Source organism: Pleurodeles waltl, chromosome 4_2 (assembly GCF_031143425.1).
Source record: "Pleurodeles waltl isolate 20211129_DDA chromosome 4_2, aPleWal1.hap1.20221129, whole genome shotgun sequence".
NCBI lineage: Eukaryota > Metazoa > Chordata > Amphibia > Caudata > Salamandridae > Pleurodeles > Pleurodeles waltl.
In genome coordinates this window covers 919,531,971-919,558,871 of record NC_090443.1, presented here as the reverse complement: position 1 = coordinate 919,558,871, position 26,901 = coordinate 919,531,971, and the positions used below count along the sequence as shown (strand labels likewise).

The following is a 26,901-nucleotide window of genomic DNA, read 5'->3' as shown; positions in this document are numbered from 1 at the left end:
GACTGGGGGAGTAGCTGGAATAAAGAGCACACATACTACTAAATGAGAGGACATTACAGATGTGTAAGAAGTGGCCCAGGGATGCTTAGAAGGGGTAGGTAGGCACATATACCCACCCACACAAAAAAGTAAGGCCATTGCTACTCCAAGAACCATAGTAAAGTAATCAACTCAAAGCTGGAGTAAGTCCAGCACCACACAGTGTTCACCAACTGTACTGCAACACCCTCTTATAGATAAAGTGTGGCAGGGACCTACAATAGAAACCCAGCAGAAAATAATGTTAAATTAAATTGAATTATTTAACATAGTTAAAAAAGTAAATATATGTAATTTGATGTTACAAAATATGAAAATAAAACATATGTATTATTTAACTCGAATATATATATTTGTTTAATTCTAAATGAATGGAACATAGATTTTTTAAAATATAATCATTTCATTTTAATCATTATTAATGTATGTTATTTAACCTTCAGAAAAATAATTTCTATGTAGTTTAATATATTTGGTTTATTTAAAGATTTAATTCATAACTGAGTTATTAGTACCATTTTATAATTTTGTTCTACATTTAAAATACAAATATCAAGTTAAATAAAAATGTTATTACACATTTACTTTTTTTTCCAAGTTAAATAAACCTTTTTACTTTTTCCTATACTTTACCCTAGGGAGTCTCCACAGTTGAGGTCCCTATGGTAAAGTATAGAGGAATGATTTCTAAAACTTTATGATAAATTTGTTCAAATATTTCTATGTTAAATATTAGTGTCAATTAATTTTATATATTCATTCTAAGTGTAGAACAAAATAAAAACAATGCTACAGCACTATTAATAACTTTGATTTCAAATGTTAATTTACATGTATTGCAAGCTACAGGCTTCTACGAAGAAATATGGGCATTTATTTTTTTACAAATTAATAACTATGTAAGATACACATGTATGCTGATGACTCTGATTGCAACTGGACAATCGTTTGCTTGGCATTCCAAAATGTAATGCATTTTATATTGAATGGATAGGCTTGAACCTCCTAAAGTTCAATGCAATATGAACAAAGGTGCTGATTATTAACAGGTATGTTGCTCTTTGCAAAGCAGACAGTGAACATTGCGATGGTGCTTGCCAGGAGGGCCCCTGCACCCATTCTCCGACAGCATTTTCATGGCGGTGGTACTACCATGAAACTGCTGGCGGAGAAGTGGGTCGTAATCCCCAAGGCAGCGCTGCCCTGGCGGATTAGTTCCACCGCCACTTCCAGACCACCTGGATCTCCGATCCTGGCGGAACTGGTTGTTCCTTGGTGGCCTGACCACCAGGGTTGTGATGAGGCACTCGGACCGCCACACTAGCGGCAGTCCGACTGCCATCTGCGAGTCTGGAATTCTAGTGACCGCCAGACTCGTAATGAGGCCCATTGTGTTGCGCAGTTGTTTGTATCTGTCTCTTTTCAATTTCTTGTTAATTTTATTACTGACTTTGACTTCCCTTGAGTACAAGGGTGCATTTAATAAAGTGCTACAAATGTGGGTCATCTGTTGTTTGCAGCTTCAAGTACAGAGAAGGACTAGGTTTTCACTTCTGTATGACAAAACTAAAGCTCTAAATAAGATAGGGATCATTATGCTTCATATTTGTTTCAACAAGATGTGTCATTGGTACATGATGAATAACAGTAGTAGCCTGACTACCCTAGTTGGTACTAGAAACACAGCAGGTGAGGACAATTTGTGTTACTTTAGTGATAGCAATATGAATAACAGATGTTACTATTACACAATTCAATGGAACTCGTTTCATTTCAGTAGGATTTCAAAAATATGTTAGACAGCGGTCTTGTAAATGGATGCATTAGCAATCCATATTATTTGGGAAATATTGCTGGGAGGCACCTGCTGTTTTATAAGTAACACAAACATTAATAAAGGTATTACATTAGCCTTCCTATACAGTATTGACTGTATAGAAAGGCTAAGAGACTTTAGGCAACATTTACCCTTGATGGGTGTGCTGTTACGTGCCCGACACAGCTGATGCACTTCTTCTGCAAACCCTGTCAGAGCCACCTACCCCACTTAGACATCCCCACTAAACTAGCTGGGATTGTTTAGGAAAGGTGCTCCCAAGAACACAGTGACAGGTCTTATAGTAATCCTGGTCTGTCCATCACACCGTTCAATGACAGTCGGATGGACAGACCGGCAATTTTTTGCTCAACATTTTATTTGTGTATCAAAGTAAACCACTAAAAAAAGGAATTGTTTTTGAAACTTAAATAAATACCGCTGCCTGGTACCACCTCAGGTTCCTAAGACCCACACTAATTAGAAAAAATCTTCCGACTCAATGTGAACTAGCTCTTATGCTACGGTTGTTTGGTGTGAAGGTCCTATAGAGAGCAAAACCCGCCGAGGCTCCACCATCAGAATCAAAGTGGTTGCGCACCTCTAAATTAGGCGGGGGAATAATTACCTGGGTTTCCATTTTGGGAAGATGCCCACTAACCACCCAACCATAAATGAAGGCCCATATCTGCTTTACACCTGCAGCTACGTCAATCTACACCTCCAGTTCAAGACTGTGCACACCATCCTCACTCCTTCGAACCACAAAAGGTCTGCACAGCCTGTCTTTTTAACTTCTTCACAGGATAGTTTCTTACATTCACACATAAACTTTAGTTGAGACTAAGCATTTTTGACTCTGCTTCTCAGAATTTGACTTAATCCGTATAATTGGAGGGGGATCAAGGTACACCCTGACATTACTATTAAAAATCTAAATAATGCTTGCAACTAAAATTATTATTTATAGATTATATATTTGCAACAAGTGTTAATGCCTGGACTCATATTTTAACTTGTGTGCTCCATTGACATAGTAAGTCAAGGTGACCTAACAAGCTATTACAAATTATATCTACTGTAACGTTCTGGCAACTGGCCCTTGCTGCTCTATCTTAGTTCAAATAATTCTGGCATATCAGCAATGTTCATTTCCAAAGGATTGTGTTTATATAAACTTGCGTAGAAACCACTTTGATGGAAGAAATGCAAGCTCCGTGGTATCATATTTTATGGTGTGCGCAAGGCATAACGACCCAGCGCAAACGTTCTTATCAAGTACAGCGCTGCATAAGCAAACTGCATTATCATGTTTAGTAGGTTAATGTGACCTGATTGTCTTTCAGATTTCGTTGCCACACGTATAATTTTGGACACAAAACAGCATTCTTGTCTAGATCAGCTTTCTGCACAAACACTGTGCGGTGAACTATGGCAGAATACACAGATGGTGCACAAACTCGCTGTTTATATCTGCATTAACCCATGCAGTATATCTTAATCGATCTCTCTTTCATTTTATCATTTATTTTGTTAAGTATGACCATGTAGCAGAAATTGTGTTTTTAGAACACTCCCAGGCTGCCAGCGTAGTAATCAAAATCAGTGAGGTGCTGTGGGTGATCAGTAGATGAACAGTGGCAACTGCCACAAGGAAGTAATTAGTGCACTTGTACCTGAGGCAAAGTGCACAAAGTTTACCTACTGCATGCTGAATGGTACCTAAAGCCACAAGTCAATGTTGCTGTGTGCAGCTAGTTCTTGGGCATTCTGAAGTGGATACGTTGTGGCAGAGATGAGAGCTGAACCACAGAGAAGAAAGTAAGAGTGTTTATCATTATGAAGATTTTGAAGGTGTATATTACAATCCGTTCACCTGAACCACAAACTGCATTTTGTAGTACCGTAAGCAGTAGTACAACTTACTACAAAATGCAATTCACAAACCTGCAGGTGGAAATCACCTCCTCCACCTCTCCTTCACTTTATATGGGGAGATCCTCACACATGTAAGTTTACTATTTAGAAGTCAATGTGCAAGGGACCGTGCGAAGTGACTAGAAAAGGGGCTTCAGGATGCCTAGGAAACGGTTTATGGAAGGACACCCACCAACAAAAGACTAAGCGTATTGCTATTTAAAAACTGTGCTTCTAGGGGGCGTGGCTTCGGGCGTCAAGATGGCGGTCGCACTCTGAGAGTGCTCTGGACCCCTCCGTCATCCGCCCTTAATTAACGCGGTCCGAAGGTGCAGAAAGACGTCGAATTAGACTCCCCTGTGATCCTGGGACCCGAGAGGGGTTGACCGGCGCGAACGAGCGGGGATCGGACACCTCGCGCTTGTGCGGCGACCCGGCCGATTCCGGGAGAGGAAACAAAGATGGCGGCCGCAGCAAGAAACGCCCAGCCGGGCTGAGATTGCGACAGGCCGAGGAGGCAGCGTGAGGCCCTGGGGGGGCCTGGACCGTGCCCCGCCCGCGGACCCCTGCCGCTGAAGGATCGGAGGGACCCCGAGAGGGGCAGGAAGCACCAGGTGAGAGGCGCTGCCCCTGTGTGAGGTGACGCGGGCGGGGCCGGAGAGACCGCGACTCCCCCCCCGTCCGCCCAGCCGACCCGCAGGTCTGAGCTGAAGCGGCGGGGAAAGAAGAAGAAGTAAGGACCGCCGATGAGGCTGGGGCCCCTTCCCCCGCGGCCCCCCTTGGCAGAGAGCAGGCTCCGGGGCTGCGCGGGAGGTCGGGACCCAGCTGGGAGCCGAGTGGAGCCCCAGGAGGGCGAGGACGAGGCTAGAGGACTTAGGAGAGGAGGGGGGGGACGGCGACTGGTGATACCCCCCCTCACGCCGCAGCTACAACAGGGGAGGGTCCCGGTGGCCGGGCTCCGGCCCCTCGCCCAGACGGGGCTCAGGAGCAGGCTGGGAGCCGAGAGGTGGAGGAAAGCTCCCCGGGGCGGTCTCGAAATTTTTAAATCGAGGGCCCACTTGAACCTGCTGTTGGAGTACCGGACCCTGGTGGTGGAGGGGCCTGGGCAGTGGCCGTGAGAGGATCCCTTCCATCTCAATGGAGGGAGCAAGGAGGGGAACTGGTGGTGAGAAACCGGCGACCCGGCCCCTCGCGGTGCCGACAAATGATGCCACCACAGGGCCCGGGAGGGAGTAAAAGAGACTAGAAGAAACCCCTGAGACAGTGACCCTCTGCCGTCCTTGCACGGAGCAGCACGTTGGAATCTTCCTCGGTCCAAAGCACTTGATGGTGCACTGAAGCCTCGGGCTTGAAAACGCAATAAGGGGGGTGTGAGGTGCCTGACCCCCCCTTCCCAGGTGCCGCGATGGGAAAAGACAAAACGAACAAGCAACCTCCGCCCTCCCAACAAAAAATCGATCAGTTCACGACTGCGACGGGCCAACGGGGAGGGGGAGACACGGCTAGCGGAGGACCAGCCCCGGACGGAGTGAGTGCCATTCTCCAAGCTATCCAATCATCGCAGACGGCCGTAGAGACTAAAATCGGAGAGGTGCGAGTTGATATGGGCCTCATCAGACAAGACCTGAGAAACGCAGTGAACCGAATTACTGAAGTGGAATCCCGAGTCTCGCAGAATGAAAACGATTTATCTGATCTTAAAACTAAAGTGGCCCAACTACAAACCCGAACCAGCGAGCTTCACCGCCGTGCAGAGGACGCGGAAAATCGGACAAGGCGCAATAACCTGCGATTCATAGGTTTCCCAGAAGGCATAGAGGATGACAAGGCCGCCGAATTCCTAGAGAAGTGGATCAAAACTTGGATGCCGGACCAGTCCCTCTCACCCTTGTTTGTTGTTGAACGAGCCCATAGGGCGCTCGCACCTCGCCCCCCCCCCGGGCGGCCCGAGACGTCCGATGATCGCACGATTTCTGAACTTCAAAGACAGAGACAATATCCTCAAGGAAGCGAGACGGCTGGAAGATCTTCAATGGGAAAACCACAAAATCTAAATTTTTCCAGACTACACCAGAGAGGTCCAGACACGTCGCAGGTCATACGACCGTGTTAAACAAAAACTTAGGGCAATGCAACTCTCGTACATGCTCCTTTTCCCTGCACGCCTTAAAGTTCTCATGGCTGGGAAAGCTTACTTTTTTGAATCACCAGAGGAGGCATGGGATTGGCTGACGGAGGAGGGCGTCGGAGCCTGAAGGGGTCCCCCTAAAACTACTGGGAAAACCCCGCGTATCAAACCCTCCTCAGAGGAAGGACCCCGGAGGAGCCGGAGGCGCACCAGATCCCGGAGAGGCAGGCGGAAAGACTCGAACACCCCTGCAGATGATGAGACGACTCAAGACCCTAATCCTCAGACTGAGATTACCACTGATGCCCTCCCGGGGCCTCGGACACCATCCCAGACAGCGGAGAATGACTGCTTGAGTCAATCTCCGGTACTCGGCTGACAAGATATGAGTGGTCCCTTTGCTGGACGCGAGGAGAGAATGGCCACGCTTGGTTTGCTCGAGCAGTCCACAGTGGGGCTGCCATTGATGGCACCAGAGACTTCCAAATGTATGACGCTGGGTGCTCGATTTGGGACCGTTAATTGCAACTGATCCGAATGAAAGGAGGGGTCCACCACTCCACCCCAATGACAGCTCTACTGGCTGTCTGGTTCTGGTTGGGTACTTGGGCGACAGATGCTTCCGGGGTGGGAGTATGGGGAGGGAGGTTTTTTTTTGGGGGGGGGGAGTTTGAATTAGGTTTAAAGGGCGACAAGTTAGTTAGCCTGGTTTGTAATTTTAAGCCTTCGGTGGCACGTTTGAAATGGTCATCCCTGGGCTCGCACCCACACACCCAATCTTGTATAATACCTACACATCCCATGCTTGGCCCTCAATGACCCAGGTTCTCTCCTGGAATGTAAACGGCCTATTAGACAAGATCAAAAGGTCAGCAGTATTTAACACTCTCCCCAGATACTCCCCCTCAATAGTCCTCCTGCAAGAGACCCACCTCCTTGGGTCTAAGTGCCCTATGCTTGCGCGAGAAGGGTATGACAGGGTATACCATGCGGGATTCACCAGGGGCTCCAGAGGAGTAGCTATCCTGCTCCACCGATCCCTACCCTTGGTTATCACAGCTACACAGTCCGATCCACAGGGTAGATTTGTAGTAGTCACAGGGACTCTTCAAGGGCACCCATTAAACCTGGTGTGCGCCTATGCTCCTCCAGCAGGACTTGACGCCTTCCTACGTTCGCTCCAACAAGTGACCTCAGGACTTCCCCAAGGGACCACCCTATTGGGAGGTGACTTTAACGCAGTTCTGGACCCAACTCTGGATGTCTCTGGGGGGATCACCATTAGTAGAGCTAAGCGAGCTTCAACCCTAGGCGACTGGGCGGAGAGCCTCGGCCTGTGCGATGTGTGGCGCACCTGGCACCCTAGAGAGCGCCAGTACACGCACACATCGGCGGCCCACCAGACGCAATCCAGAATAGACCTGGTGTTTATGCCCGCCCTAGACTTCTTAAACGTTGCGGGGGCAGAGATTCTCCCCCGTGGGGTCTCAGATCATGCGCCAATACGTATCCGAATGAGCGGAACGGACCCCACCAGACGACCTATGTGGCGCCTGAACGCTTGGCACCTACAAGACAAAGATTACACCCAGGAGATCAGGAAGCATCTTGGTCAATATTTTGAGTTAAATGAAGGCTCGGTTCGATCCCCAGGAATAATATGGGCCGCTTGTAAAGCCACTATTAGAGGACATGCCAAAAGCATCCTTCGGTCCCGTGAACGAGACCAAAATTCCCAGATCTCTGAGCTGGAGAACAAGGCCCTAAGACTGGAACGCCAGCAAGTAAACTTGGCATCGGCCTCTGCAATGAGGCAACTGATTAGGGTGAGAGAGGATATCAAACACATAATGCTGGAGTCGGCCAAGCACATGTGGAGAGCCTCAGCAGCCCGAATCTATGGATGGGGGGATAAAAACGGGAAGCTGCTGCACTGGCTAGCCACCCGCCCCATGGCGAACAGAATTATACCTGAGATCTTAGCGGACTCGGGCTCCCTTGTCAAAACATCTGTGGAAATTGCACAGTGTTTCGCCTCCTACTACACTAGTCTATATGCCAAGCACCCACGCCCTGCTATTGAAAGAGAGGCCCCCCTACTAAATGACATTACCCTTCCTGGGGTGTCCCCGGAGGCAAGAGACAGACTGGAGGAGGCCATTAGCCTTGCAGAGATTTGTAGTGCAATATCTAACCTGGCATCAGGCAAAACCCCAGGCCCTGACGGCTTTCCAGCGGAGTTATATAGTAAATGCAGCGACATCCTGGGTCCTCATCTGCTTAACATGTATGATGAAGCAGAAAATCGAGGCCACTTCCCTACTGAGATTGATCAAGCGACTATTGTGGTGATCCCCAAAACCCAACCCCCGTCACGACACTGTTCAGCGTACCGGCCCATCTCACTCCTAAACATTGAAATCAAGGTGCTCTCCTCGATCCTTGCCTCCAGGCTGAAGGAGGTAATGCCCACGCTGGTACACTATGACCAGTGTGGTTTCATGCCTACCCGTAGCACTAGGCACTGCATCAGACGGTTACATCTGGCCCTGGCGCACCACAAAACTCTATCACATACGCACTTGGCGCTACTCTTACTTGATTTTGAGAAGGCCTTTGACACAGTAGATTGGTCTTACCTCGAACAGGTCCTACATAAGAACGGGCTCGGACCCAAATTTCGAGGACTAGTGAAACTCCTGTACTCCAACCCGACTACCCGAATCAGGGTGAACGGAGTAGTCTCCGACCCATTCCCCATTGGCAGTGGAACTCGACAGGGATGCCCGCTATCCCCTCTACTCTTTGCACTAGTAATAGAACCATTGGCGATATTACTGAGAAGTGACCCACTGATTGAGGGCTGGCGATGGCCCTCTGGTTCGGAGGACCGAGTGGCGTTGTACGCAGATGATGTGCTCCTGTACATCTCTAACCCACCCAAAAGCGGCCCACGTGTCCTAGAGATCCTGAGGCTTTTCGCGGAAGCCTCGGGACTGGTTCTGAATCCAGCCAAGTCTTTGCTAATTCCCCTACATCGCTCTCGCGACTGCATAGATTGGCAACGAAACATCCCAGTACGGAGAAATAGCTTCAAATACCTGGGAATACACATTTCACTTCTGCCCGAGTTAGCATGGGAACTCAATGTCACACCGCTAACAGAGAGAATCAAGTCCGATCTCCTGCGCTGGAGAGCCCTCCCCCTGAATGTACTTGGCAGAATTGCGCTGTACAAGATGATGATCCTTCCCAGGCTCCTATACCTCCTGCAGAACTTTCTACTTCCCGTTCCCATGAGATGGTTCAGGGAGATGGACTCCCTGGCGCGCCAATTCATTTGGAGCGGCACTCGCACTCAACTGTCGCTCAAAACATGCCAGAGGGACAACATCCATTGCTACTATTTAGCGATGCACGCACTCGTAATCAACGACTGGGTGGGAGGTGGGTGGACAGACCCTGCATACCAACTAGAATTACAGACAATGGGCTACCCACGGATCTTTGGCGCACTATACGGGAGCCCGATCCCCCGAGAGACCCCAGACGTGACCAAAGTGGTGCTACAGGGATGGCGGATGGCCCAGAAAGTGACGGGGTGGTGGAGATGTCTTACCCAACAAACCCCGCTATGGCATGGGAGGCAGCTGGCACAGGTAGCAGGCCTGGAAGGCTTTCTGAACTGGGACAACATAGGTGTCTCCACGCTGGGTGATATCTGGCGAGGGTCACACATACGATCCTTTCAAGACCTTCAGACACAATACTCTTTAAACAAAACACAGTTCCATCGATATCTTCAGCTACGCCATGCCCTACTAGTTCATCTACAGGCAGGGGACACCATACCCGAGCACAGCCCCATGGAGGCCAAAGCATTGATGGGAGACCTGGGCAAAGGAGGGGTTTCCCAGATATATCGTACTCTGATTACCACCGCAGGGGGCCCCCTGAGAGAGCTTCGTCAGAGGTGGGAGGATTGGATGGGACCCATGGAGGAAATGGACTGGACAGAAGCACTGATGGCCCCACGCTCCCTTACAATGACCACACGCCTCCGGCTAATACAAACATACTTTCTTCATACCGCATATCTCACACCTGCCAAATTACATAAAGCGGGCCTCTGCCCCTCGGCGGAATGCCCCTGATGCAGGAGTCACACAGCCGATTTTTTCTACATGGTATGGGCATGCCCGACCATAGTGGCTTATTGGGAAGCGGTGGTGCAGGAGATCTCTGGGGTCTTACAAGTAGAGGTAAAGAGGTTGCCGCTGCCTCTCCTTCTGGGGGTCATGCGAGACACAGGGCTGCGAAGAACAGATCGGTCCTTCTTAGGGGTGGCATGCCTAGTGGCCAAGAGAGACATAATGGCAGAGTGGAAGGCCAGACTTGCTCCGACACTGACTAAGTGGAGACGGGGGTGGATTGGTGTGCACAGCGGGAGAGACTTGTATATGAGGCCAGAGGTTGCTTACATAAACATAATAAAATATGGGGGAAGTGCGAGGGTATGGCGGGCTTTTAAGCTCTAGAATATGCGCAATGTTTTCACAGTGTATAGCGGGACCTAGGGTTTGACCATTATTGTTTGATGCCCGTTGGCATCATGTTGAAGTGTATATTGTTTCATGCAAAATCAATAAAGTTTCTTTATAAAAAAAAACAAAAAAAAAACTGTGCTTCTAAAGTTACTACAAAGCCTGCAAGAGTAGTATATGTACTCCATCTTAGACCTTGCGTAAGTCCAGCACCACAAATAGCTAACCACTGGTACTGCAACACCCTCCCAAAGAGAAAAACAGATACCGGGGCTTAAAATAGAACCCGAAAGAAGATACAGTTAAAATAAAATAGTTACAATATATATTTTTAAATATATATAAATGTAATTTGATGTTAAGTAAAGTAATATATAAATATGTATTATTTTACTATCAAATATTTGAATAATTATTTAAAAATAAATGTAACTATAATTTATTTTGAAATAATTCATTTTAATGTAGTTCTATATATATCAAACAAGACCCTTTCAGGGTTAGAGTGACGCTTAAATTATGCAAAATACAAGCGAAAACTCTGGGTAGTTCCCAAATTTAGGTGGAGAGCAGCTCCAATGAGGGCCCTCTACAACACCAGCGACACTCTAGTTTTGCTCACCTCAAATGTCTGTTTATCTGGCAAAGTTTTTAAGCATACGATCAGCATAGTGCTATCCACGCCGAGCTAGATAGAAAAAAAGTATTTTGCCATTTGTACAGCAAAATCTTTAAGCATAGGATTGACACGGTGTCATCCTCGCCGAGCCGTAAAATGACAAAAGACATTTACCACCCCAGGCACAGTATTACAGCTTTAGACTGGTCAAATAACATCCAAGCCAATATGGAATGTGTAAAGCAACCCCTGACACGTGTTTCACTCTCATTAGAGCTCTTCAGAGGGGTTTAGCTTTGTCCAGACACAAGGGACCGCCCAGTATAAATCAAAACAAGACCCTTTCAGGGTTAGAGTGATGCATAAATTATGCAAAATACAAGCAAGAACTCTTGGTAGTTCCCAAATTTAGGTGGAGAGCAGCCCCAATGAGGAGCACTCTACAACACCAGCGACACTCTAGATTTGCTCACCTCAAATGTCTGTTTATCTAGCAAAGTTTTTAAGCATAGGATCAGCATAGTGCTATCCACGCCGAGCTAGATAGAGACAAAGGGGGTCATTCTGACCCCGGCGGGCGCCGCCCTCCTGGCGGGAACCGCCATATGGCCGCTCCGCGGTCGAAAGACCGCTGGGGCCATTCTGACCTTCCCGCTAACATTGTTAGCGCCCGCCGGCCCAGCGGGAAGGCGGCCTGCAATACTGAAGCCGGCTCCGAATGGAGCCGGCGGTGTTGCAGGTGTGCGACGGGTGCAGTTGCACCCGTCGCGCTTTTCACTGTCTGCTACGCAGACAGTGAAAAGCAGGCTGGGGCCCTGTTAGGGGGCCCCTGCACTGCCCATGCCAGTGGCATGGGCAGTGCAGGGGCCCCCAGGGGCCCCAGGACACCCGTTCCCGCCAGCCTGTTCCTGGCGGTAAAAACCACCAGAAACAGGCTGGCGGGAAGGGGGTCAGAATCCCCTGGGCAGCGCTGCTTGCAGCGCTGCCCTGGCGGATTTGCCCAGCCGGGGGAAATCCGGCGGGAAACCGCCGGACCCGGTTTTCCGACCGCAGCTTTACCGCTGCGGTCGGAATGGGCTTTGAAGCACCGCCAGAATGACCCCCAAAGTCTTTTGCCATTTGTACAGCAAAATCTTTAAGCATAGGATTGACACAGTGTCTAGAGCAGGGATACTCAAAGTACGTCCCACAGGCCTCATGCGGCCCCTCTGACCTTTACATGTGGCCCCTGGGGCAACAGGAGCACTGGGCAGCTGTTTGCTCGACCCCACACTAACAAAAATATTAAATACACACACAATCTTTTATTTCAAACTTATTTGGTGCTAAAGAAAGGAAGAAGGGACTCCTGCACTTAACTTCAGAAATGCCTTCATTTTTAAAGACACCTTGCAGAATAAGTGTAAAACTAAGACAGTCTCTTCAAAAATAATTAAGTGTATTTAGTTAACATGCAGAACCTTTTCGCCTTAATACAATTTATTTTATCAGTGCATTGAGATGTATTCCTTTTAAAGTGATAGTTTTCAAACATAATATTTGGAAACAATAATTATTTCCCTTACCCTGAGAACACCACCTATAGTAAATTAAAGAGGCAAGTCACTTGGTATGTGCACTTTATGGGTGGCCTGGGTTCCTATCATACATAAACAACATTATAGTTAATTAAATCAAACATAGAAGCAGGTTATGTGCAGCGCACACCATGAATCATGTATTTTGAGGACATCTTAAATGTGATAATGTAGAAAAAGGAGGGAAAGTGACACTAAACAATTGCCTAGGATCACACAATTTGGAAAAGTGGGTAAGCTGGGATTAATTCCAGGTTTTCTGGTTTCCCATTGTTTATTTCAGCCACTAGATGTATATCCTTTGTTTCCCCTACACCTACCTTGCCACCAATCCACCTAGTCACCCCACCCGACCCCCACCGCCCTGGCATCAGTGCGGCCCCCAGGTACGTCACAGACCAAACTTTTTGGCCCCTGGGAAAATGTTTGCGAGTACCCATGGTCTAGAGTGTCACTGGTGTTGTAGAGTGCTCCTCATTGGAGATGCTCTCCACCTAAATTTGGGAACTACCCAGAGTTTTCGCTTGTATTTTGCGTAGTTCGATATATATACAACTTTTTGTAATTTTAATACATAATATGTCAATAGAAATATTTTAATATAGGTGTTTTTTATTAATTATACCATTTAAAAAAATAGTTAAATATTTTATTCAAAATTAATTTAATAGTGCCGTAGATTTTCTTATTCTTTTCCTTATATAAAATGAGTATATATTTACATTAATATTTAATATACATGTAACTTTACCATTTTGTTTTAAGGTTTTATACACTTTTCTAATTTTTGCATTTTCCCAGAGAGAGATCCCTGTCCCACAGTTGAAGAAATCCCCATGTGTGTATAAAGTTTTTAGTAGTAACTTTACACTTGTGAATTTGGCTCTCCCCCCGTTTAAGGTGGTGGAAATGTGTAAGTGAACACATTTATAGATTGAGTTACCTCTACATTTAACTTGGAGAATAAGTATCTCAGAGTTTTATTTAAAATACTAAATGCATCAAAAGTTCCTTTAAAAAGAATCTGAAAGCCTGAAAGCTTGCGATAGCATAAAACAGATATACTACAGGGAAAATACTCTGTTGTGTCTTTTGAATTAATTACAATTTCACAATTATTCAAGTTTATAATTTATCTCAACCAGATTACCAGCCAGTCGTTGATGCATTGCCAATCTCTGGTTGAACAATCACCCTTTCAATTCACAGTGTACTTGCTGCTGGTTTGGTCTGTATTTGGATGTTCATACTAGTTGTCACTACTTGTTGCTTTTATTTGTTGGTAAAAAACAGGAAGAAAACTTTAGGTTTACCATATCTGTATATTTCATTATCAAATATTCAAGTACGTCAATACAAAATGGTTATGGAAGTGGGGCATAGCTCTAATCATTTACTTTTCTTCACTTCACTTCTTTGCAAGGAATTTTTCTTGAAGGAATCCATGAAAAGATCTGACCCTATTTGCAGTTGTCATTGGGATAAAAAGCATTCAAAGTCATACCCGCCACCTTTTAGGGCCTTTACAGAAGGGCAACAAACGCACTATATATACCTTTCACAAGGAAGTATGTTGAACTCAGGGTCTGAAAGGGTGCACTTGGATTTAAATTGGCCTTCTGCAGATTTGCAAACATTTGACTGCACTGGAAGGGGTAGTAAGCCCATGCGTACTTCTGTACTTCATTTTGTATATCTACTTTGTAGTAATCTCATTTGCATGTGGATCCCTCTCTGTAAAGTACTGTACAAATGAAATGTCAAAGACACATTGTCATCCCTCTGTTTCCATGGAAGGAGAAAATAAACCATTTAGACTTGATGACTCCAGGAAGCATACTTTGGTATTTCCTTATTTCACTAACTCAATGACTCTGTGTATTATCTATCCAAAATATACAACTGGTACTCCGGTCTCTACTGAGAAATAAAGAACATATATCGCCGTGGGAACATCTAGAAAAAACTGAACACAACATATGAAGTTATTCAAAGTCTTTCACTTTGCCCCTCAAAATAAATTTGTATTACACTCAGTAGTGATGCACAGGTTAGATTGTTTTCAGGTGTCATTGATAGTTTATAAATGACTATGCAAACATTTTGTTTTGTGTCTTACAATTTCATCTAGATCTTACAACCGTATAATTTATTGCTTATTGAATATGGCACACAGCTTTTTCAATTGCAAAATCAACTTTTACTTGGAAACTAAATATGTATGAAATATATGCTAATGCCACAAGGCTAAATTCACAATAATATCTTACTTTGTAGATGAACATTGGAGCTTGAAAGTAATGGGAAACATATAAACAAACAAATACTTTATTTTAGAGATGGAAGCAAGTTGCTTACCAATATCAAACTAGATTACAACTTTTTTAGTTGAAGTTTGAAAGCAAGAAATCATCTTTATAAAACTGGCAAACTCTTGCCAGATATGGTGGGCTTTTCTGGATTTTACCAGCAAAAGTTCCAATGTTTCAATAACTATGTATCTGCTCATTTCAAAAAGAGGTCTTATAGAATTCACCGGTAGCTGTTTTGGTTTCAAACAAATATAATCACTATTTTCAGAATAATCATCTGGGATCTTTAAGGATTGTTAGAAATGGGGTCTTTGGTTGGCAGTCAGGTTACCCCCTGTCCAAGCAAGGACCCTCATTCTAGTCAGGGTAACTAACACACAACCCAAATTATCCTGTGCCCACCCTCTGGTAGCTTGGCACTGAGCAGTCAGGCTTACCTTAGAAGGCAATGTGTAAAGTATTTGTGCAATAAATCAAGCAATACCATAGTAGAATACCACACAAATACACCACACAGTGTTTAGAAAAATATATAATATTTATTTGATAAGATGTGGGTCAAAATGATTAAGATGCAATAAGTATATGTTGAAATATCACTGTAAAAATGATATGAAGTGTCTTTAGTCTTTTAAAAGCAGCAAATGTCTCTTGCAAGCACAAAGTACCTGGTTTGCGTTTAAATTCTCTGCAAGGGACCGCAAAGGAGGAGATGCGTGGAGGTGTGTGTCTATTTTTCCGGTGCACACAGATGAAGTGTTGTTGAGTTTTCACGCAGGGAAGTCTTTGCATTGATTTCCGGCACATAGACTTTGGGTTGCGGGGTTTTCAGACACACCGAGACGATGCGTTGAAATCCGGTGCTTGCAAGATGAAGTCACAGGGGCTGCTTCGATCCGGTGGGTGTTTGCGTGGAAATTTCTACCGCACGGCAGACGCTGCGTCAATTCCTCTCAGGAAGTTAGGCTGTGTCGTTCTGGCTCGGCTTTGCGTCGAGCCAGTGGGCCGTGCGTCGAATTTCCGGTCACTATGCTGGTGCTGCGTCGATCTTCTTCTTGCGAAGTCAGGCTGCGTCATTCCGGTTCGACGTGCAGTGAGTTTCTCACCGCGATGCAGGCTGTGTGTCGTTTCTTGCAGGCTGTGCATCAATTTTCACTGCAAAGGGAGTTCTTCTTGCTGGAACGAAGTCTTTTTGGGCCTGAGAGTTCAGGGAACAGGAGGCAAGCTCTATCCAAGCCCTTGGAGAGCACTTCCTCAGCACAGCCAGAGAGCAGCAAGGCAGCAGGGCAACAGCAAGGCAGCAGTTCCTCTCAGGTGTGTCCTTTGGGCAGCCAAGCAGTTCTTCTTGGCAGGTTGCAGGTTCTGGTTCAGATTCTTTTCCAGGAAGTGTCCTGATGAAGTAGAGTGTCTACCCCAGAGGTGTCTAAGTTGGTAAGGTCAGAGACCCTGCTTAAATACCCAAATGTGCCTTTTAAGTGGGGGAGATTCAAAGAGTGGCTTAGAATTACCTTTCAGTTCCATCCTGTCTGCCAGGGTCCCATTAGGAAGTGTGGCAGTCCTTTGTGTGAGGGCAGGCTACTGTATTTCGACATGTAAGTGTCAGGCTCTCCACCCTCCCAGCCCCGAAGACCCATTCACTATGCAGATGTATGCTAGTGTGAGTGAGCATCCTGTGTTTGGGGTTGTCTGAGTGAATGCACAAGGGAGCTGTCAACTCAACCTAACCAGACGTGGATTGGAAGGCACAGTAGGATTTAAGTGTAGAGAAATGCTCACTTTCTAAAAGTAGCATTTCTAAAATAATAATATAAAATCCAACTTCACCATTTAGCAGGATTTTGTATCACCATTCTGGCCATACTAAATACGACCTGGCTACTCCTTTCAGATCAGGATCTACCACTCAAACAGTATATGCTATCCTAGGAAAGGAGCCGGCCTCACAGCACTGTAAAACGAATTTAGGAGTTTTACACTACCAGGACATATAGAACACACATGTTCATATCCTGCCTTTTACCTACATAGCACCCTGCCCTATGGGCAACCTAGGGCCTACCTTAGGGGTTACCTATAAGTAGAAAAAGGGGAGTTTAAGAGTTGGCAAGTACTTTTAAATGCCAAGTCGATGTGGCGGTAAAACTTCACACAGGCACTGCAGAGGCAGGCCTGAGACATGGTTAGGGGGCTACTTATGTGGGTGGCACAACCAGTGCGGCAGCCCATTAGTAGCATTTAATTTACAGGCCCTGGGCACATGTAGTGCACTTGACTAGGGACTTACAAGTAAATTAAATAGGCCAATTGGGTATGAGCCAATGTCACCATGTTTTAAGGAGAGATCATATACACTTTAGCACTGATTAGCAGTGGTAAAGTGCACAGAGTCCTAAAGCCAGCAAAAATGAGGTCAGAAAAAGAGGAGGAAGGCAAAAAGTTTGGGGGTAACCCTGCAGAAAGGCCATTTCCAACAAGGATGCATTTAATTCCCTGCTTATCTTTGAGTATCACATACATCTATGCTTATTCTTTTGGGCACACATGAATTCTTAACTTAATACATTGAATTGTCAATCTAAATATGTCATTTCCCACCACTTCTAAGTGCTACATTTAAAAAGCATGGCCATATCCATGCACTAACGAGGAGTCTGGCAGTCCTGGGAATGCCAGACTTACAATGGCGGTCTGACTGCAGCCAAAGCGGCAGTCAGACCACCACATTATGACTGTAGTGGTTCAGCCACGGTCGGACCGTCAGCACTGCCACTTTTTGGCTGCCCGACAGCCTGGCGGTCCAAATCCTTGGGGATTACGCTGCCCTGGGGATTATGACCCCTACCTCCACTGGTGTTTACAAGGCGGATTCACCGCCATGTAAAGGCTGGTGGAGATGGGGTGCCTTGGCATGGGCAGAGCGGGGACCCCCCTAGCCAGACCCTTTGCGCAAAGCAGACAGTGATTTGCGTGTTGGTGCCCCCGACGCACAATAGCATTGCCGTATTATGAGCTGGCATCAATGTTGTTATGTGTTTCCCGCTGGGCCAGCGGGCAAAAACTGTGTTTCTGGCCGCTGACCCAGCGGGAAACTCATAATAGGGCCAGCAGGACGGAGACTGCACTGTCAACCTCCTGAACTTGGGAGTTTGGCATGCGGCCTTTTCATCCCGCCAAACTGGTAATGAGGCCCTTAGTCTGTCTTGCTCACAATCTACTTTGCCAGAAGGTAGTGGAAGTATGTCCTAGAAACATGTTGGATCTTTTCCAAACATTCCCTTTCCAGTTTTTCTTTAGATATACTCCAACACTCCAACCCAGGTAGGATGGGTGGTATTGACTCCAAGATGACTATTTTCAACAAAATATGTTCTGCAACAAACTGCCCGGTTGCTGAAAAGTGTTATTCTTCCACCTCATAGTACTATTTTAAATGGTGCCATTTAAATATGTAATAAATACATGCAATTGCTCAGTATATCTTAGCACCTGTGCTAGCATAGGCATTTTTAGTGTAAATGAAGACTCCCTGGCTTCCCATATTATGAACACTGTATGGCCTTTTTGATACCCTGGAATTATATATTCTTCAAACTCTGTAACTAAATGTTCCTGGAGTTGATGAGATGCTGTTTGCTGCTTGCACACCTGCACAAGACCTTTAAATAATTCAGTATATATAAATATACACACACACACATATTTACACTCAGATATATTTATGTATAGCCATTTTATTAGAGTTATCCCTTTTGTATTGAAAATGTATTACAACACAAACCAGCACATTTACTAGAATCTTATTATCAGTACATTGCAGCTAGCTTCAAGCTTTAGGCATGTCAATGCCCCTCCATGAGAAGCACTACAGAGAGTCACTAATAGACCTGGGTGGAATTCAGCAGAGTTCCGTAAGTGGGCAGAATTCAAGCACATTGCACTGGTTGTGCACTTTTTTTGTGCTGGAAGCTTGTTCAGTCCTATAGAATCAGCATGAACAGCACCACATAGTGCACCAGAGGGCGCTGCTTCTTTCTGCCGTGCGAGCAGATTTTCTACTCGAGTGACAGCTTTCACAATGCGAATGGTAAGGACCTGCTGTGACCTCCTGTGTTGAGAAATCTTGCAGGAGGTGTTTTACTGCTTGAAAATCACGCTAGGGGACTCAAATTATTGCTCACATGTTCCTCCAGTAAGTCTCCACTTCCTCCAGTGAGCCTCCAGTGAGCCTTGGGGTTCCTAATCTGGACCCACAGGCACCATTCACTGTACCACTCCCAGGCACATTTGCATACTTAGCGCTGCATGTAAACCTGCATGTAGGTTTCCATGTACAGATGTTATGGACACACATAAGTAACTGTGCTATGTAAAGTCCCAAGTGCAGGACTCCATGCACTGCTGCCACAAGCACAAATACATAACAGCGAGCCACGTAGACATGCGTGCAAGCCTCAATGCACTGCCGTCATGGGCACACATACGTAACTGCGCGAGATGTAAAGGCACGAGTACTGCCCTCCGTGGACTGCTGTCATGGGCATACATATATAACAGTGTGCCAAGTAAAGACACATGCTGGTCCAGCCCTCCATCCATCCTGAGCTAGGCTAAGGACACGTTAAGCATATTACAACATAACTTTAACTGAGTGGGCCCTGCAGGCCCCATTTCCATGACACATGTAATCCAGCTTAGAAAAGCTACTGATTACTCATTCCCAAATGGTATTCTGCCACTATGGTGCTTGTGCTATTTACCTCATGCTATGGGATGTAGCCAATTGGCCCTATGAGGATAGAGCATTGCGTGATCCCCTGCCCCAGTCTAACTAGGCCGCAATCCATGAGACAGGCCTAGGTCATGGCTCACACTCAGGAACCGTGTCCGCCCATGACCAGAAATTGTTACCAACGATCCAATACCACTGCATATGGTATCACCATACTAAGGGCTGGGATACAAGTTGATTACCATGTCAGTGAATTTTCCATCCTAATAATTAGCTAAGCATTAGTGTTGACTAAGCAAGTGCAGCATTATGATACTATGGCCCTCATTCCAACCCTGGCGGTCTCTGACCGCCAGGGCGGAGGGCAGCGGAAGCACCGCCAACAGGCTGGCGGTGCTTCCTGGGCTATTCTGACCGCGGCGGTAAAGCCGCGGTCAGAAAAGGGGAACTGGCGGTTTCCCGCCGGTTTTCCCCTGGCCCAGGGAATCCTCCATGGCGGCGCTGCTTGCAGCGCCGCCATGGGGATTCCGACCCCCTCCCTGCCAGCCTGTTTCTGGCGGTGTTCACCGCCAGAACCAGGATGGCGGGAACGGGTGTCGTGGGGCCCCCTAACAGGGCCCCACAAAGATGCTTAGCAGACAGTGAAAATCGCGACGGGTGCCACTGCACCCGTCGCACCCCTGCAACTCCGCCGGCTCCATTTGGAGCCGGCTTCATTGTTGCAGGGGCTTTCCCGCTTGGCCGGCAGGTGCTCTTTTGGCGGGCGCCCGCCGGCCCAGCGGGAAAGTTGGAATGGCCGCCTCGGTCTTTTGACCACGGGCGGTCATTCGGCGGTGACCGCATGGCGGGCGGCGACCGCCGCCCGCCGCGGTCAGAATGACCGCCTATGTCTTCTTGCTGTCTCTATCCTTTCTCTATTCTTTCTGGGTTCTATAATCTTTCCCTTCATTCTATTTCTCCTGTTGCACATTTTTCCTGCCCCAGAATTATCTTGTCTCTTCCTTAGGATTTCTAAGTTATTATTTGCCATATATATATATATATATATATATGTATATATATATATATATATATATATATATATATATATCATCGCTGTCATCATATAAGGACAATGTTGTAATCTTACCATTACTGTCAATCATGCAATCTTAATTCTCACTTGCTGTTGCTCGTGGTCAGCTGCATATAATTCTTTTTAAAGGATGATGTTCCACATATGTTCTAAAACTTTGTTGTCTATCAATGAAAAGTTTTTAAATAAGTTGTGAAATTATTTTCTTTTTTTTTTTTTAGTTCTTGACCCAAAATACTGAGGATAGCTAGGACAGTGCTCTTGGTACCAATGTGCAATGCAGTGGTAGGAAGTGCTACCCTTGTTAGCCTCAGCTGATGTAAATGACAGTGTTTCAACGACAGCCGTGATGCAGGTCAGTCGATATAGTGTGTTTTTCGCTCCATTTTGAGACAATTTGATGGCTGTTTGAATAGATATTTTCTGCTCTGCTGAAATTGCCGAGAAACATGGCGTCTGCTGCCAATGTTCATGGAGTTGTGTTTGTGAAGGTTGAAGCTAGTTTATGTGGACACGAACAGTGACACCCAATGCAATCTGTAACAAGCATTTGCAATGCACCGGGTCTTACATTTGCTTGAGTTAGAGTTATTAGTGTTGTAAACTCCTAACAGGAATTTTCTTGCCATACATATTGAAGGAAAAAAAACAAGCGCAATCGCGCTATGTAAAACCCGGCGCGATCGCACTGCGTGGAAAATAAAAAGATAAAATAGTCCGGAAACCATGCTGAAAACATGGAGCATCTTATGTTTTCAGTAGTTGGCCGGTGCGCTCGGGGAGCGCTAAAAACCAGAAAAGGCATGAAGTATGCATGCCTTTCACTAATGACATCAAGCCGATTTTAAAAGGCAAGCTCACAAACCAATAAAAGTGACAGGTGTGACATGGGCGTGGTTAAAAGCCCAAAGAGAGATTATAACAGGGAGGAGGGGTTGTGCGCTCGACCCTAAAAACCACTGAGAAGAGTGTTAATTGAGGATAATGAATTTTGCTGACTGCTTGCAGGGGTCACATTTGGAACTGGTGACCTCAATCAGAAATACTTTGATCTGGTGCCAAACTGTGCAGAAGTGTTCTTTAGGTGGAATGGTGGCGGGTTTAGTGGGGGAACGGGTGAAATAAATGTAAAGTGGCCAGGCCATTTAGTAGGTGACAAGGTAGCAAAACTGAAATTATGACCGTTCCAGCATCTGCCAACACATTATAGACTATAGTTTTCTGGAGTTCATCCATACTGTCATTTATGGAAATGTTTATAATGTTACACGCATGGAAGGATAACTATTTTGAAAGCTAATAAAATAGCTAAAATGTGGAAGCTAAAATGTACCTCAATAGCTATATGTTTTATGACAAAACTAAAATACAGACCTACCTTATGCCCTCTAACTCACTTACATGTGGATTTATCAGTTTGCATCAATAATGTGTAACTCTGCTACTTCTGTGTTTTCAGAAAAATTACTAGGAATGCTTCTTAGCAAAGCTTCTGATAAAATAGCTCACATATGTGCGCCCTCCCCAACCAGACAGCCCCATCCCGCCTTGTGGAGTTCTGCATGGCAGTGATAATCAGATTACTACATTTTTTGTTCCTAATAAGACAAGAGGGAGTTCGAGCTGCTTGGATTTACCTTTAATGGCAGTTTAATGGAAGCCTGAGTTTGGCACAGCTGGCTCCCCGAGCAGTTCAAACCCTCGGCGGTGGCAGCGTTCCTTCTTGCCCCAGCCCTTAATGAATATTTATGTTTGTTTAATCTCGGCAGCTATCATTACTGGGTCAAGGTTAACCCTGGATAACTCGCTTTGAACTTCTGGAGTTGCACAAATTACAGCAGCCCCCTTTTTCTGAAGTTTGAAGCATTATGAACTGGAAAAGACAAGGCGGAGAAATAATTCAGGAACACAATATGGCGGCGTGGACAGGAAATCCCTTATGCTGACTGAAATTCCACCACAACAGGATTAGTGGGTCTCAAAGCCTCGGGCCTTAGACCACATAGCGCAAGGAACTTACAGATAATGTTCAGGAAATCGAAAGAACCGAACTGTCGTACAACTGACGCAAATATTTAATTTTTGAGAAGTATTTTGGAGCTGAAATGATAAAAAAACAAACTGCATAGTTTAAGCACATGAAAACCAGTAAATATAAATTCGACAGTTTATAACACAAAACAAGAAAAAATAATGATACAGTTAACATTAAACCGGCTAAAACTCAGGCTGATTTAGGTGTTGTGAGCATAGAACAGAATTAGTCGTGGTTATCCTTCCTAAAATAATATTTCTAAATTAAGCAATTATAACCCCCTGACCTGTGATCTTTTTTTTTTTTTAAAGTAGAAAGTTCTGCAAAAAATATAACCACTGTTGGGCTCCCCACTGTGTAGTTTCAGTTAGGACCTAGGCTAGGAACTAGTTACCAGAGGTAGAATTTTTTTGATTTGCTCATGACTTTGGCGCCATTTGACAAATCTTCTGATTACCATCATGAGAAGCTTGCAAATCCCGTGGACACACAGCTACAAAAATAGAGCAATCTGAAAGGAGCAGATGTTTTTTTTTTGCCCCATCAACTGTCTTGCTCAACTGCAGAACCTTAATTTTCCAAAAACTAAAGAATGGATTTAAACTGAATCACAATCAAGTGCATGCTGTCTGGACCAAGAATTAGCTTTTTGCCCAATTTGGTGTAATTTTGTTAAGCCATTTCTGCAGAATCTCTGTTCAATTTTCTATAGAAAACTAAATGCTTAAATGTGTTTTGGGGCTGAGGTGGATTTTTTTTTAGAAAGTTTAGTGAAGATGCGGCAAACAGCACCAAAGTTATTGGAAAACCAAAAAACGCCTTGTCTATGGTAATATGTTGATACAGGGTAAATAAAAATAAATAAAAAATATATATATATATATATATATATATTCCAAGAAACATGCCCCTAATTCCAGAGGCACAAACGAGCCCACCATCGGTTTTACAGATAACCGCTGCTTTATCTCACCAGAGTCCATCACCGGTAAGCAGCAACAGACAGTTCATCCATCATGACGTGTTTTTACCCTAATCCGGGTCTTAATCATATCACGATATAGGGTTGCTCCTGCTTTAAACTGTAGTACAAGTAAGCAGTGAAGAAAGACTTCAAAAATACATGACCAACCAACGTGGCCACTAACAAAGTAAAACAATCACACACATAATTCAAAAGCCAGTAAAAATTTCAGCTCAGTACTTCGATCTTCATAGATCCAACAGTATTGCTATAATAGCGTTTCATCACAAGTTGCTTTCACTGCGCTATATATATATATATATATATATATATATATATATATATATATATCAACACTTTCTTCTTGCTTCACAGAAGATCGGCACTCCAAGGAAAACTGTAGTTGAAATGTATTAACGGTTCAATTACAATTTGCCTTGCAGTGCCGATATTCTGTGAAGCAAGAAGAAAGTGTTGTTACATAGACGCAGTGGTGCGCGTCATATATCGGGCACCACCGGCGTTCAGGAGCGGAGTGACCACCCGCATGAGTGTTGAGATATATATATATATATATATATATATATATATATATATTACCTACCGGTGCCAGTACATAGTTATAGTTAGGACCATGTTTCCATAGAAAAGGCGTTTTTTGACTTGCCTATATCTTTGATGCCGTTTGACGAATCTTCACAACATTTTTCAAAAACTGTGTGCCGATGATTGTTGTTGCGCATGGAAAGTTTTGGGGTGATCTGTCAAGTGGGTGCCGAGAAAAAGGGGTTTGGAAAAAAGTTGTGTTTCTAATTTTAATTCCCATAGGTCCTTTAGACATGACTACAGCCCGAACCGCACAATGGAATTACACCAAATTTTGCAGAAAGCTAGCTTTGGTGTAAACCCGAATAGTAGTTTTGGAGATATTAAATGGAAAATAAATTTGTATATCTCTGGCCGCGAATAAATTGCGAATATTTGTAAATTTTCACAAATGCACACGCGAACACAAGCGATTTAATTGCCTGCAAGCAACCTGACTAAAAACTCCAGCTGCCATTTTATGTTATTAGAGAGGGTCCCCTGGGCTGAAAATAGAAATGATAATTAGTATAAGGGATCAGGGTGGAGGTACTTTGACCCCAGGGGTGTGATCTAGGGGTGTTTTAGGGTTAAATTATGGGTTTAAAACGATTTCTTTCATCATGTGCGATATCCTTGAATATTTGAGGATATTGTTGACTATTCGAGGATTAAAAAAAAAAAGCATTCACAGACTCATTCATACACTAATTGATTCACTCATACATGCACTCAGAGACTCATGCGTCCACTCACACACACACTTAGACACTCATGCATCGTCTCAGACCCACTCAAAGACTCACACACCCACTCAGACACTCACGCACCCACTCACCGATCCACTGACAGAGATAGGCCCTGCGGACAACCCCTGCTGTGCGCAGCCAAATGCTGTGTGCGGCACAGGGTTGGGTGGTTATTAGGGCTTGGCTGCAGGCCCTGCGCAACAGTGTTTGGATTAACATATGGGGGGAATTATGAATTCGGCTGACAGTTTACACCATCCACCAAAGCCCCCACGGTCAGGTTGCCACCAGTACGGCCGCCTTCCTGCGGACCTGATTAAAAGTTCCCTGCTGGATCAGTGGGCGGAAACGGTGTTTTCACCCCCTGGCCCAGTGGAGAATGGCCTACAACATTGACGCCGACTCATAATACAGCCTGTAGCAATGCTTCAGTGCGTAGGGTGTAGCAGCAAAGCAAAGTAGACAGTGAACATCACGATGTGCTGCACAGGGGGGGGGCCTGCACTGCCCATGGGGCACCCTGCACCCCGTCTCCACCAGACTTTACATGGTGGTGCTACCGCCATGTAAATGCTGGGGGAGAGGGGAGTTGTAATCCCCAGGGAGGCGCTGGCAGATTAGGACCGCCAGTCCCTTCTGTGGAGGAAAACTGGCAGTGCTGGCGGTCCGACTGTAGCATGATCGCCACGGTCAAAATGTGTCAGACCGCCACCATGACCCTGGTGGTCTGAAGACTGCCAGGGTAGCAATAAGGCCCATAGTACTTAATAATACTTTAGAAAAACTGAGAATTTCACTGAAAGCACCAAAGGTTACAGGGACGTTATAGTTAGGTTCTGAGTTTATTCTTACAAAACCATAGAAATTCAACAGTTATAGTTAAGACTTATTTCAATTTAATATAACTCGCACCTTCACCATGCACAGCTAATTAATCCACACATTATAGTTATTCATCAAAAAACTGTGCATGGCAAGGGCACGAGTCCCTGTAACCTATATATATATATATATATATATATATATAAAAAAAAATGTAGATGTACAGATTGCATTTTACAGTGACTTAACTTTGGTATTGAAGTCACACGATCTGTAGAGAGTGATTTAGGTTCAGTGAATTAATTAAATCCCTTGTATCTTGGTTCTGGTTAACACCTATGTTTAAAACTTCTACCCATGACAAAACTGCATAACAGAAACCATACACGCAAATATTCAGAGTGTAATTTGGTGTTTATTAATGTTTATTCAATTTATAATCCTCCCAGAACTAGTGTAGTAATTTTAAAATAACTCGTCAATAACAGGATAGTCACAGATTAGTGACAGGACAAAGACTGAAAAGTAATCTACTCATGTTATCAATCATATTTCCAATAGGAAGGTGCTCAGATATCAAAATGTGCATACAATAGAAAAAAGAAAGGAAAGAGGAAATTGAATTGAGATAATTAGATAGAGAAAGTATATTCTTAAAGCAGAGTCAATGGTTTGCGATGGGAAGACTCCAGAACAACATTTGAACAAAATGTTTTGTTGGCAGTGTGATAACCTTATGTTTTGAACAGCTGTCCCATAGAATTGGCACAGGCAAAAGCAGTCAGTCAAATAAAAAATCCACAAGGCAAATACAAAGAATGATGAAGTGAATGATGCCCAAAAAAATCTATAACATTTACATGAAGTGTGGGTCATGTCTACACACATCCCTATAAACGATACTGTCTGAACCACAAACATAGAAATACTCCTTTCCGGATAGGATATATTTTATTCTGAGTGCTTCATTATTATTTTATAGTGTTTAGA

General features: G+C 44.9%; 1 protein-coding gene across 2 annotated transcripts in view; it reads right to left on the bottom strand.

Moving 5' to 3' along the window:
* Positions 1–26,901, bottom strand: part of TRABD2B (TraB domain containing 2B) — a 462,624-nt gene that overhangs the window by 71,185 nt on the left and 364,538 nt on the right. The window lies entirely within an intron of this gene.